This window comes from Condylura cristata, unplaced genomic scaffold (genome assembly GCF_000260355.1).
Source record: "Condylura cristata isolate star-nosed mole 26May11 unplaced genomic scaffold, ConCri1.0 scaffold00009, whole genome shotgun sequence".
In the NCBI taxonomy this organism is placed as follows: domain Eukaryota; kingdom Metazoa; phylum Chordata; class Mammalia; order Eulipotyphla; family Talpidae; genus Condylura; species Condylura cristata.
Window position 1 is genome coordinate 56,434,715 of NW_004567110.1, and position 14,251 is coordinate 56,448,965.

At 43.4% G+C, this 14,251-nt stretch overlaps 1 protein-coding gene across 2 annotated transcripts in view; it reads right to left on the minus strand.

Annotated features, from left to right (window-relative positions):
• Positions 1-12,492, minus strand: part of LYN (LYN proto-oncogene, Src family tyrosine kinase) — a 109,760-nt gene extending 97,268 nt beyond the window's left edge. For both annotated transcript variants that reach the window (XM_004679871.2, XM_004679870.2), the window contains exon 1: positions 12,248-12,492. The gene's annotated coding sequence lies outside the window, so the exon portion shown is untranslated. The remainder of the gene's footprint in view (positions 1-12,247) is intronic.
• Between the last annotated feature and the right edge of the window lie 1,759 nt (positions 12,493-14,251).

The following is a 14,251-nucleotide window of genomic DNA, read 5'->3' on the forward strand; positions in this document are numbered from 1 at the left end:
CCATTACCATCTGGTAGCCTATGAAAAATGTGATCTGAATAGATAGATTCTGGAACTTCACCTAGTGCCCTGAGACTGGAGGTGGATTCAAAACCAATTCCTGAATCTTGGGTTTATAAATGTGATATCTCAAGTTTCTTCAGGCACCCCAACGTTCACACTGTAGCCAAACTTTTCTCACAAGTTTTTTAATTATCGTTATGTATATACACCCTATCCTTTTCAGCAAGATAAGTGAAGAATCCAGCTCAGTCATTTCCCCATCTTTTCTTTTTTTACCCTCATCTGTGGAGTATACGTCATTTAAAAACTACTCTGGTCAATCTCCATGGTTTAACACTACCCTCCCCTCCAGTCGCAGGGTTCACTCTTTGCCCAAATTTTCTGGAACAATATTTGGCTGCCAACAGAGGTAGCTGTGAAAATACAAAGTTGCCAAGTCTCTCTGCCATGGGAATAATTAAACTGGAGGTAGGGGACTGCAAACTGTCAAGCCAGGGGTTTAGCATATCCTATTGGAGTGTGGGGTATTCCCAAAATGGGCCAGACCATAGTAGACAGGCAACTCACTACTTCTGTCTATGTGTGTTATTCACAGTTCATAGAAGAGATAAATTTATACTTCTCGTCCACTTTTTAAAGTAATTTAACTTCAGTTATATGGAACAATTCTGCGATTTAAAGCCAATGTCTCTAGTTATAAGCCTGCCTATTCATGAGTGGTGAATTTCCAAGAAATATTTTTCTGAATGATGAATAAATGATGAATGATGAAAAATCACTTTGAGGATTAATATATTTCACAGGTCAAATCAAGACTCTTTTGCTCACCCCCGATAAAAATAAATGTCAAAATGACATGAAAAAAAAAACAAATTAATCAGTAATAAGGGTACTCTGTTCCTTCACATTAGGAGTGCTATTTTCCTGAAGAATATCATAACTGAATTCAGAAACCAGTGAGTGTTTTCAAATGCACAGCCTGGCTCAGTGTCATACTGCAGGATGTTTGATCATATGTGGGTCACTGGAAACTTCCCTATCACACCCACACATTTGCATTTATAAATTTACTTAGCTATGCAGCAATGGATCAAAAAACAAGCTATATATGGCCAGTGCCAAATGATTTTACTAAGAGTTGAAATAAAAGATATTTAAATAAGGCACTGATCAAACTCACATGTAAGAAGTTTAGCAAATGAATAGTCAGGGTATAAAACAGGTCAAGAACTTAAACTGCAATAATTCAACACAGAGAGAGGCCAGTAGCAAAGTCAAGGCTTAAAAAAACTGTTTATCTGAAAATCAAATGGTTTTGTTACTGCTTTTCAATTTCTTATATTCTACTGCTAAAAAAAAAAATAATAAAACAACAACTAGAAGCAGGATGGTGGATGCCTTTGAGAAGGGAAGATTGGGGCTGATCAGGGAAATGTTGGTTGTGAGCCTGATTCTGGTTTTGATCTAGGCCAAGGTACATGAACGTTTGCTTTTGAGCATGACTTCAATTTTTTGTAAAAGGTCCTGTAAGAGTTACTTCACCAGTGCTTACAAACCATCTAATGATGCACTTTACAATGCAGGTACCATTGATTGTTAGAAAGCTCATTTTCCCCATACAACAGTCATTTCAATATTTTGAGTCATCAGCCCACAAGACCTGGTAGTAAATGATACAGAGTTCAAGACCCTGTCCCCTCCCTCTTGAAGAAGTGAACCCACCCATAGGGGTTACAATTGAGATGAAAACATGCAAACTGAAGAAGGATGTAAAAAAAAAATTTTTTTTAAGCATCCTAAAAATAGAAAAAGTGAACCTCAGCCAAGTTAGTGGGCAAATTCCAAGGAAGAATAAGGGCAATTTATCTTCTAGACCACCCTCATTTATCTGCACATTTCTGCTTATCAGCAACTTTTCAAATCATTTAACAAATTGTAATAAAGCACATCTAACAAAAATTACAATTTAACCATTTTTAAATGTGCATTTCAGTGGCTTTAAAAACATTCATATTCTTATGGAACCATCACCACAACCCTCCATCCCAGAAATCTTTTGATTTGGTGAAACTGAAACTCTAGATTCATTAAATTCTCTACTCCCATTTCCCTTTCCACCTAGCCTCTGACAACCACCATTCTACTTTCTGTCTCTATGAAGCTAACATCTCTAAGTACCTCATGTAAGTGGGATTAGATAGTATCTGTTTTGTGGCAGGTTTATTTATGTTAACATAGTGCCCTCAAGTTTCATCCATGGCTTGTTTTATTTTTTTTTTTAAGATTTATTTATTTATGCATACAAGAAGTGCGTTGTAAGCCAGAGTACTGGGCGGGAGAGGGGGTAAGGGGGGGGTGAGCGAATTCACTAGAGGCAGAATGGGGAGCAGAACAGGACAATCTACTGAAATACACTGCTGAGAGGAGCAGGGAGCGAGACAGAAGTCTGCTGCGCCATGCGGGCAGCTCCCTGGCCAGGGATTGAACTGTCTGCACTGGCTTCAGATAGCTTCTTAGTGCTAAACTTAACCCCTTGCGCCACCAGGGAGGCCCCCATCTTCCATGTTTTAGTATGCATCCATATTTCCTTCTTTTTAAAATAATATTACATTGTATGTAGATGCACCATTTTGTTTAGCCAGTCATCCACTGGTGGACATTTGAGTTGTTCTACCCCTTGGCTATTGTGAATAAGGCTGCCATATGAACACAGTTGTACAAATCTCTTCAAGATCCTGATTTCAGTTATTATGGGTATATACCCAGAGATGGAATGGCCACTTTGTATGGTTATCTTTTGTTTAATTTTTTTTAAAGGAAATACCATCCTGCTTTCCATAACTACCATTTTACATTCCCATCAGCAGTACACAAGAGCTCCAATATCTCCACATTCTGGCCAACCCTTCTTTTCTCTCTCTCTCTCTCTCTCTTTTTATAGTAGCTGTTCTAAGCACTTTCTTGCAACCACCATTTGCTGTGCACCTTACCTGTGGCTTATTTTGAATCTTTTACATGTTGGAATCCTTACAACAAATCTGAGGTTTAAGTGAGGATGTTGACACTAACAAGGACAACATCTTGCCAACAGTCCCATGGCTAAGTAGGGACACACCTGAAATCTGAACCCAAATGCGAATTCTGCACTGTGCTCCAACCCATCTTTTTTTTTTTAATTTTTTTCAAAAAGATTTATTTATTCGTACAGAACTGGGGAACAGGCCAGAGATGAGGTGGGTGAGAGGCTTCACCAGAGACAGTGTGGGGAGCAGAACAGGCAGATCTACGAAGTACACTGCTGAGGGGAGCAGCAGGCGGGTCAGGAGAGGTCTGCCGCGCCATGTGGTCACCTCCGGGGCAGGTGGGGATAGAACTCATGCGAAAGTGGCTTAAGCTTCTTAGTGCAGTGCTTTAACCCACTGCGCCACCAGGGAGGGCCCCCAACCCATCTTTTTTATAGGAGGGAAGTCAGGTGCTCTGAGAGTTTCTGTCCCACAGTCATAGCAAGTTCGTCATTCTTCTGCATTGACTAGAGAGAACTAGTCTGCCCTCCAATGCCCACTAAAATACCTAATACTGAGTATTCAATAAATAGATTTTTTTTTTAACGAATTGTAGCTACAGATGCCCAACTGTAACAGGGTAATCCCCAGGGAAAAGGGAGGTTCCATGTTCCCTGCCCCACCTAAGGAAGGGTGGACTTAGCAGGGAGAAGTGAGAGAAGACAGGAAAAAGGAAGGAAGGGGATCAAGAAAGAGGACCTGGAGGAGGCACATGGAACAGATAGACATGAGAAGAAGCTGTCCTCTCTTAGCCTTCGACTTGCAACAGGAGCATGGGGGAAACGGAAGGAAAACTTGAAACAGACATGGGTGAGAAACCTGTGGGGAAGTTGACAATGGTGACCTTTACCTTGATGTGTATTCTGATTTTGCTCCTGTCGCGCCAGAAGGTGCCTTAGAATTGTGGCATGATTTTTGGGCATCAGCAGTCCCACTTTGGACCAACCCTGTTTGGCTGGGCATTTACCCATGAGGGGATGGGTAATTTTGGGTACTTAATTTGGAAAATATATCTTTTCTCTTTTGCTTAAGGTGTTATGCAGTAGAGTATGTTTTCTCTTGGCAAATAGTAAAACCCATTTAGAGTGGGTGGGCTTGGGGGTCCCAAGGTAGCTTTCCCCCTGCCCTATACACAATTAATTAGCATTAATCCCACACCAGTCTGTCTGACTAGAAGAATACAGAGTGAATAATCATACACTGGTAGTTACAAACCAGTAACAAAGATAACTTACAGTATTTTCCTTCTAGTGTCTTGGTTCTTATACAAAGGTGTTTGTTTATCCTTCATCTACCTCTCACTTTCCTTCTCTCCTCCTTCCCTGACTCCTTTATGGTTTATATTTTCATACCATCTATAGGACATTACTTTGCTTTCCTGATGACTGTCAGTTTAATGTATCACAATTCATGAACCAACCCTTGGACTAGATTAGGAGACTCTGGTCAGGATCATCCTGTAGAGGGTGGTCTTATGAGGAGAAATTATGCTAAAACTTAATGGAGAAGATGGATCCTAAAATAATCTGGGGTAAGTACTCCAGCGTCCCTGGAGTCCTAGATACTATAGTGAATAATTAGTTAATCAAGCCAACAGTGACCACTTCAAGTGTGTGAAAACAGTGCCAAAGGGCAGAACTTGACCCAAAAGGCAAAAACTGTGGAAATGGAAGATTAGAGTGTCAGAGACAAGGTTATCTAATAGCCTCAGCTATCAAAATTAAATAGGCCATTTTGGAATTCAAATCCCTGTATTAGAATCACTGGTGCAGGGGCCTCCCTGGTGGTATAAGGGGTTAAAGCACAGCATATGAAGCTATCCACAGCCACTACAGCTTGAGTTCGATCTCCGGCCCGAAAGGTGACCCACACGATGCAACAGACCTCTTCTGACCCGCCCACTGTCCCCATCAGTGTATTCCAGTTGATCTGCCTGTTCTGCTCCCTCTTCTCTGGTGAATCCCCAAATCCCCCATACCTCTGGCCTATGCCCCAGTCCTTGTATGCATAAATAAGTAAATCTTTAACCAAAAAAGAATCACTGGTGCACTGGTGCGGACCCTGTATTCAAAGGCACAAGACTACACACTGAAATCTATGCGTAAGACACCCACCAAAATTTCTTCCTCCTATAAGTCTCTGTGATTCTAATGTTGGATCCGAAAGTAGACAGGTGATATCAAGCAGCTGACATGAAACCAGAGGAAGTGAGTCATTTGCTACGTTGGATTTATAGTACTGCCTTCTCTGGAGATTTACAACTACAGCGAATGTAACACTGGAGAATCATTCACCAAAGTGAAAGCACACGGCTTACCGTGGTGTCCCCATAACTTAAGCATCTTCAAGTGCAGAGATTATCCTGCTCATTCCTGTAGCCTCTGGCTTATGGCATTTTGCGGCCAGATCAGAAGCTCAAATCACCAAACACCTGAGTTTCCAGTACCTGACAAATATGGCCCCAGCTAGGATGGTTTATGAGTGATTCCCAGAGACCACAGAACTTTCCCTGGGCTACTACCATGGTATATTGACTTTTTACTCAGCACATGTTTGCTAATTAGAGAAATGACTGGGATCCTCCTCTCTGAGAGGAGAAAGCATTTACTATTTATTATATGTTGTGTTGAATGTTAAGCAATTTAAAACTAGTGCTGTTAATTACCACGACAAACCTGAGAAGTAGATTTTAACTCTCATCTTTTTATTTATAAGATATGGATTAAGCAACTTGCTTAAAGTCACAAGCTTTGGAATCTGTATAGAATTTAGATCTAACTTAGAGGCCCATTTTTTTTCCTACCGTGTTACCTTATCTTCCCTCAAATGATAATCCTATGGTTCAACAGAGTAAGAAAAAGGTTCTAGCTGATTAAGCAAGGTAGTTACTGACATAATTGCTAATTTATGCCATTTTTCACCAAATGTTGCCATTCCGATTATGTTAATGTTTTAATAAACAAACATATCATAAGAACAATCCAACACGAAGCTACTACATTACAAATATTCCCCTGTTAAATTAAATGGGTAATACTGATAACCCCACAGAAAATATCCATCAATTTCAAATTGCTTATTTCTTCAATAGCTTTGTCATCACGATGATGATTTAGATAAATGTTTGGACAAAAGCATCACCCTTTGGGACTATTATCAAGTTCTCAGGAGCTAGTGACTACAAGGTTAAGCCTTCTGATGCCATATAAAGAAGCAATAAATGTCATTTTTCTAGCCCTAAATCAATCACTTTGGAAGTCCCTGGTAACCACTCATCTAGTCAAAGCAGTAAATGAAAGTTCACTTGGCAACATCGTGACTACCTCATGAAAATCAAGAAGCTGAGTGGGGGGAAACTTCCCACTGAGAGGTTGCAGTGACTCCTTTTTTTACACAATGAAATTCAACATTCTGGACAGGATCCTCCTTATGTGCTGTGGCAACTTACCCCCAGCTCCCTAGGACATGTTCTTGGACAGTGAAGTGATCCATCCTTGCCCAACCTGACCTGTCCCTTCTTGGTGGCTCCTTCTTCTGTCCCCAAGGTCACCCCCTCCCAGGTCGGTCAGCATATTTGTGCCCCAGTTCCTGACTCTGCAGCGGACTGGCAATAGGTCCTTAAGAGTGGCCAACACTAATATACAAAGTGGATGTGCCTTCAAGAAATTGCTGTCTCCCTAACAGCCCAGCTCACCAGTTCCTCCAGGGGCAGGTCTGCTTATAATTATGGCCACACAACCATCATAATGGCCACTTTTGCCCCAAAGTTTACTAGTTGCTTCTACCTTCCTTTAATAGCCACACTGGTTTCATTTCATTGCTCGTTATGCTACAGTTTCAAAATATTTTAAATATTCCTTTAAAAAAGTGCAAAAGAAAAAAATCAGTGTTTACCCATCTCCAGAAATAATCACTAGTAATCCTGTAGTATTCAATTATTTTTATACATGTATAGCTTATAAATTGCTAGAAATACTTTATTTCAGAAACAATATCATATTTGTTTTACTGGTTTATGTTCAGATTTTTAAAAGCATCTTTCATATTAATAAATGTTATTTAATATCATTTTAAAAAGACTATCAGCAAGTCATTCCATTGTATGGGCATACCTTCATTCTGTGTTTAATGAACCTCCATATTGAATAGGAGCTTATGTGAATTTCTGAGTCTTGAATTCTTCTGCTGGATCTTACCAAGCTGAACTCAAGAGGATTGATCTGGGTCACAATCCTCTAACTAGTGAGGATAAGAGCCTTTGAGCAAATTTTCTTTCTTTCTTTTGAAATGTTGAAATCTAGCTATATATTCAGACACAAGATAAAATGTATTTCTAGAAATAGTCATAGTCCAAAAAGTTTAAAAGACACAACTCTATCCCAAGAATTTAACAAAAGGCTATATAGCTTAGGTACTTTTAAAAAATAGCACTGAACTATTAGTTGGGATTAAGAAATTATTATGTTGCCTAAGCATTAAAAGATTTCAAACATCTACTTAGAATTTCATGGTGGTTTCTAAAATAGTAAATGTCAAAGTGTACATATTTCTGTTGTTGAAGCTCATATCAAGTATGAGCTTCTCCCCACTCACCTCCAAAAGCAAACTGAAAATGATGGGAACAGAAGGTGGCAAAAAGAACCCTGAGGGGAAAAAAAGCAATCTTGGGTGGTAAAGAAGGTGGGGTTGTAAGCAAATGATTGGGCCTGGGCCTTCAAGTAGGAGGAAGTATCACTTCCTCCAGGCCTCCTCCCTCAGACCTCTCACTACAGTTCTGCTCTGTCTCTGTGACATAGCTTCCCTGTGGAAAGCAGAAGTGGTCTTCCCTTTCCAGAAGGCGTCTCTGAGACAAGCTTCTCCATTCCCCAAACTCCCAAGAGGGTTAACATTTACAGGAAGGGGGCGACAATCAGAGAGCCCAAATACCATGACACTAATACTGGAGGCAGAATGGGTCCACACCCATCTCTCCAGTCTCAATGTGCACTGTCACCAGTTTCTTAAAAAGGGCTCAGAGAAGTCACCGGAGCTCCCAGCCTGCCGAGAGAAGCAACCAAGAGAAGGGGGCTGGAGAAAGATGCCGACTACAGGCTTCCAATCAGCCTGATTTGGGGTTAATATAGAGTAGTGAGAGTGATGTTAAACACTGACAAAAAGATGGAAGTGCAGGCAGGCCCAGCAATATGTGACTTGTCTGGAACGTGAACTATAAAACGGAAATGAGACAGACTAGGAGGTCTTCTGAGTTACACAGATGAGACCTTCTTGTCATTGTCCTGTTACTCAACAAGAGCAGAGCTGAGTCCATTAAGAAATACCCACTCTGGCCCTCGCTGGTGGCACAGAGGGTTAAAGCACAGCACTGCAAGTCAGCCACAGCCACCTCAGTGTGAGTTTGAACCTCACCCCGGAGGTGATACACATGGCTCAACAGACCTCTCCTGTTTTTCCCACTGCTCCCCTCAGCATTGTACTTAGTCAATCTGCCTGTTCTGCTCCCCACTCTATCTTTGGTAAATCCTCTGCATCTCTGGCCTATACCCCAGTTCTGTATGCATAAATAAATAAATTTTTAGAAGACCCACTTGAATGGATTCCAGAAATTCATTCCTGTTCATGTAATTTATGAAGCATTATTTACACCTCTTAGTATAGTGAGACTAATAAATACTGTCTCCCTATCATGGTTAGCTCTTTTCATTAACTCATGGTTATAAGATTTTGTAAGATGGTGAAGACAGGAGCTAGAGAAGGGAGACTGGAAATATGTTGAGAGTTAAACAATCAACACTTGGAATAGTTCTGTACAAATGAAAACTATATTGTGTATATGACTTTTAAGAAATAGCTTAGTGGCCCAAAGAATGTTGACAACTTATTCAGGACTAAGGAAAAGTGAAGTACAGAACAAGATCTGAAAAAGTCCAAGAATGAATAACAAAGGCTACAATATGCCCCTGCAACATGTCAGATGAGTCTTTGAGACTCAGCATCTGAAGTATTTGTACTTGCTAGTCTAAATTACAAGAGACTCTTCTAGCAAACTGAAGCCAAAGATATCTGAAGAGAAGGTCCTATCTAAACTGGCCTGTTTCAAAAATTCTGATTCCTCAATTGGCAGGTCTCTCGCAGTTGGACTTCACCGCCAAATGGGAACTTACTCAAAATAAATTTTAGAAACGATAAAGTGAAGTCAATGTTTCACAATTTAAGTATCAGGAAACGAGGCAGCTGTAAGAAATCTTTCAGTATTTCTGACAGAAAAAAAAAAAAACAAAACTTCCTCTTCCTTGTCCTTTTCTTTTATTACCAATGTTAAAAGGTGGGAACCAACATGGATCTATAGTAAGAGTGTGGGCTCAGCAGGGTGCCCTAATCATAGCAGTTGGTCAGGAAATGGGGTGCACATTTTAATGTGCATTTTATGTGTGGGTGTCCTCACTTTTTATTTTCATCTCAAACAATGCTGCTCTATGTGGCTCTAATAACCACAAAAAAAGATGTGTGGGGAGGCACTTCTAGCAGAGGTTGAGGGGATCCATTTGCAAAGTATTCTTGGGCACTTCTGTATTAACCAATAACCTGATAATGAAAAGTCTCCGCTGGGGCAGCTCTAACGCTTGCCAGGAGAGATGCAACTCAATTGCTTTCAGAGTTCCCTTCCCCCAAACACAGAGCAGCACTGAAATGCACAGAAGTTCATCGCCCCAACACAACTTAAGCTCCCTGCTTGGTGGTACATCTACTCATTTGTCCTGGGCAGTTAGTCACTTAGACAAAAATTTGCAGTGAGAGCTATTAACTTTTTCAGTTTAAGTAACTGGCTATCTTCTACAGTTCCACAAACAGAAAAATGAGGAACTCTCTAAGGCTGGAGCAATAAAACATACCTACTTCTCAACAGTGGCACTTAATCAGGACCATGCCACCAAATCTTTTTTACACCTTTCCCTGCCCAGCCCAAGAGGCCATGAGAGCCCCAAGGAAATCAGCATTCAGATTCTCACTGCCAGGGAGTGAGAGTCCAAGAGACATGAGGATGCGTCTGTTGCCAAGTGTCAGGTCAATTTTGCTCTAATGAGTAGCATGGGCTACTAATACCCATGCCCCAGGACAAAGAAGTCACTCAGATTAACAGTTGGAGCTGTAACAATGTCCCAGGCTGTGGACTTCTTTCTAAACACTGTATTCTTATTTACATAGATTTTTAATTAGTATGTATTTCTTCATTGGAACTAAGATTTAATTTTGTTAAATTACAACCCCATATATTCATTTGAACAAGTGGAATCTCAGATGTTTCAGTAATGTTTGCAAACAAATATAAAGGAACTAAAAGGCTTTGAAAGTTAATTCACAATACTGCAAGGTTCACAAAACTGTGAGGTTGTTCGTCTTTAAAATAATGGCCGTGGAGAGGGGATATTACAAATCTCCACACATCTTTACAATGCCAATAATTCCAAGATAAATTGGGTTATTTTATCTGGCAAGCTACTTTTACAGACTCCACTTACACTTCTGAGGAAGCCTGTTCTGTCCCAGAGATACAGCAGAGTAAGCAGTGAGAAGTGGGGATTCCCAGGTGGAACACCACTGCCCAGAGAAGCTGATGCTTGAGTTCCTCAAATCCCCATTTAGAAATCAGAAAAGAGAGGTCAGTGTGCTTTAAATGCCTTGGAAACTAGCCCTGTGTCTTCATGTCCCTTTCTCCTGGGCCTCCCACTGGGCCAAGATCAGAGCATATTTTCATTCCTTCTCCCAAGCCATTTTGATTATGTGACAGGCACCAAAGCTAGTGTTTTAGACAAGATAAATCTGTTTCGTGGTGGGTGTGCTTTGTGTACAGAGTACAGACTAAACGTATGTGGACAATTTGGGATCACCAACACATCATTAGTTAGTTCTTAAGATTAGTCAGATTCTGGGACCCTACTTTGGAACAGCAAATCCCTTATTTTTTTCTTTCTTTTCTTAAATGATACTAGTTAGGTCAGGTAACTAAGCTCTGTAGTCTTAAGTTTAAGATAATCACACAGCAAAGAACCAGAGAGCTTCGATTTTTTGTTGTGTGTATGTGTGTTTTTTTTTTTTTCAGACAAAACCATTTGCCATAAAAAATAATAAGAGTGCCATTTATGGAATGCCTGGAATGTTCATGGGCCTTTGCAGGCAATAAATAACTCAGGAGGTAGATCTGTTCTCTCAAAGATGAGAAAACCTAAACAGGGAATTTCAATAATAGGTCTAAGTCCACACACCACTAGGAAACTGCACAATCTGGATCCAGGACTCAACTCAGGTTTCTGAGATCTGAGATGGCAAAGAAATTGAGTGATTTGGGGAAACTAAGACACACAACCACCAAACTCACACAAAGGGAGACATATCTGCGCGACCACGCTGGTTAATACAAATGCACAGCTTCCAGAGATGTCACATTCAGCCAAGACAACACAGGATGGTGAGAACTAACTTAGACCCTTCCCCCAAGGCCAAGGAAGGGCAACCCTGAATTCTTAAAATAACTCTGGCTTCCTCTCTGCTGGCGGAGCCACTGTAGTGCTCCAGTGCAAGAGAGACAGAGGCGCCTTGCTCACGAGGAATGTACCCACCAGCCCCTCGACGGCAAGCCCCCACCCCTGCCGCAGCCATCGAGAGGGGTAGCTGCCCATGGGCCTGGGAGGACCTAGGCTGAACCTCGCCCCTCAACTCTGAGGACTCAGGGCCCAGCTGGGACACCAGATTGTGCAACCCGATGAGTCCCCTCCAGGATCCCCGCGGGGTGTGCTCTCTGCCCAGCGAAGGTTCTCTCGGTTCTCTCTGCACCGAGTGGCCGGAGGAGACGCACCCCACTGAGGGCTGGCGCCGGGGCACCCGAGGTGCACCCGCCCCCGCACATCTCACCACGCCCCTGTGCGGCTCAGCGGGCAGCACACCTGCGGAGACGCTCGCCGCCCGCTTCCTCGCTTCCTGGGGCCGGCCACCCACAGCCTGAGGACATCTGGGGGTTCCCACCCCGAGCTCAGCTGCCGGTGTGTCCAGGAAACTACGGGTGTCCCCCATTCCCACGGCCCGCAAGGACAACCAGAGCCGGGTCTCCGGCGGTGGCTCGGGCGCGGTCCCCAACCCGGTGCGCCCCGTGCCAGCCCCCCAGTCCCGCTCCGGCGCTGAGAACTCACCAGTGTGCGGTGGGAAGTTGCGGGGCGCGGCGTCCGCGCTCCTCGGTGACTTGAGCTCAGAGCTGAGGGCGCGACGGGGCGGCCCAACGCGGCCCGCGCAGGGAAAGCTGTCGGGCGGGGAACCGAGGGCGTGCAGCGAGGGGCTGCGGGTTCCGAACTTGGGGTGGCGCGGGGCCTCCCCGCCCGCCGCGGACAGGCGGCTGCAGCGCGTCAGGCCCGGAGGCGCCAAGACCCGCGAGCGAGCGGCGGGCGGCCAGGCTAGGCAGGAGAGGAACTGGCTGCTGCTGGGCTCTGCCGAGAGGACCCAGCTACTTCCTGGTGCTCGGATTTGCATATGCACCCCGAGGGCGGGGAAGTGACCGTTTGGCCCCTGCCCAAGGTTTGGGTCTTTAATCGCAGCCTCGTAGAGCTTTGAAGGGAAAGAAAACCTGGCGCCCCAGTGTGCAGTCTGGGAAAGGGGAGCCGCCCGGGACCAACACTCTCCTGCAGAGACAGACTGGAGGATCTTCTCGGGAAACCCTCTGGAGTCTTGGCGTCGCGGGCAGTAACCTCTGGCGTCTGCTTCCAAATGACTCCCCAACGTATTAGGAAGGGGGTGCCCCTAGCAGCGGAGCGGGCACGCTAAGAACCGTCCAACATTTGGGGTTCCCTAAAGAGAGGATGAGGTATGCCTCGTTGACGTCCAGTATCTCTTCTAGTTCTTGGTCAGCGCAGAGAAAGTTAAAGGCTTATGGAATGTTCAGGAGTATTCCCTACAGACCAGGAGCTGTGGAGGTAAATGTCTTGCTGCTCAAAACTTCAGTATTCTCCCTGAAAAAAACGAAGCCGAGGATGTGTATCTGGCAGGGTTCTGGGGAGAATAAAATGCCTTCTGTAAAGGGATCCCTGGCACCTGGAATGGACACGTCGCTCTGTCATTCCTATAGTCTCTGGGGGGGGGGGGGGGAGTGAAGCACAGTTGCTTGGAACATAGCAGGTGCCTAACCAGGGTGTGTTGAAAGAATGATTGGGTCTTCAAATGTGTGCTCTAACTTTGTGTCACTTACAAAACCGGAATGTATTAGTCCCAGTGACCATGGATGCCCACTTGTTCTAGCATGTGTCTGCTCCTGAGATCCCAGCATTGCACCACACTGTAGAATTTTCAAGAAAATAAAAAACCACTATAGGTTTGGTCTTTCTGTTAATAATAGCAAACACAAAGGGCCTTTAAGGTGCCAGGCACAGCACTCCATGTTTGGATTATCTTTTATTAATAGTGTACTTAAGAGGCTGTCTGAACCAAAGGAGGCTGCCAAACCAAAAGACACTGCAGCCATAGTCCAGAGGTCAAGCCAGTCACCTGTACCACAGTCTGATAGAATGATCATTGGTACTAATAATAGCTCTAAAATCTGCCAGCTATTCTCTTTAAAAAAAAAAAAAAAAGTAAGGTTCTTTATACCTGTAATGTTTTCTATAAATAGTATGTAGTTGGCTGATTCCCACCAAAGGGTCATAGTTAGATGACCCTAAATTAAAAATACCCATTATACCACTGAGTTTTTGAGACCCTTGGCTAAAGATTTGTAGCAAATAAGAACAAGATCTAAAATGTTTGATGTTGATGAACCATCTGGGATGTCTTGTCAGTGTTTTCTGGTAAAATGGGCCTACCTGGTGGTGCAAGAGGTTAAATCTCAACATTATCAAGCAAGCTATGGGCAGCCACTGCAGCAGGTGTTTTATCCCCGGCCAGGGAGTTGACCCACATGGCGCAGCAGACCTCTCCTTTCTTGTCGGCTGCTCCCCTCAGCAGTGTGTTTCAGTAGATCCACTTGTTCTGTTCCCCAGTCTGTCTCTGATGAATCCTCTCACCACCCCCAACACCTCTGGCCTACGCCCCACCTTTTGTATGCATAAATAAATCTTCAAAAAAAAAATTGGCCCTCCCTGGTGGCACAGTGGGTTAAAGCACAGCACTAAGAAGCTAAAGCCACTTCCGCATGAGTTCGATTCCTGCCT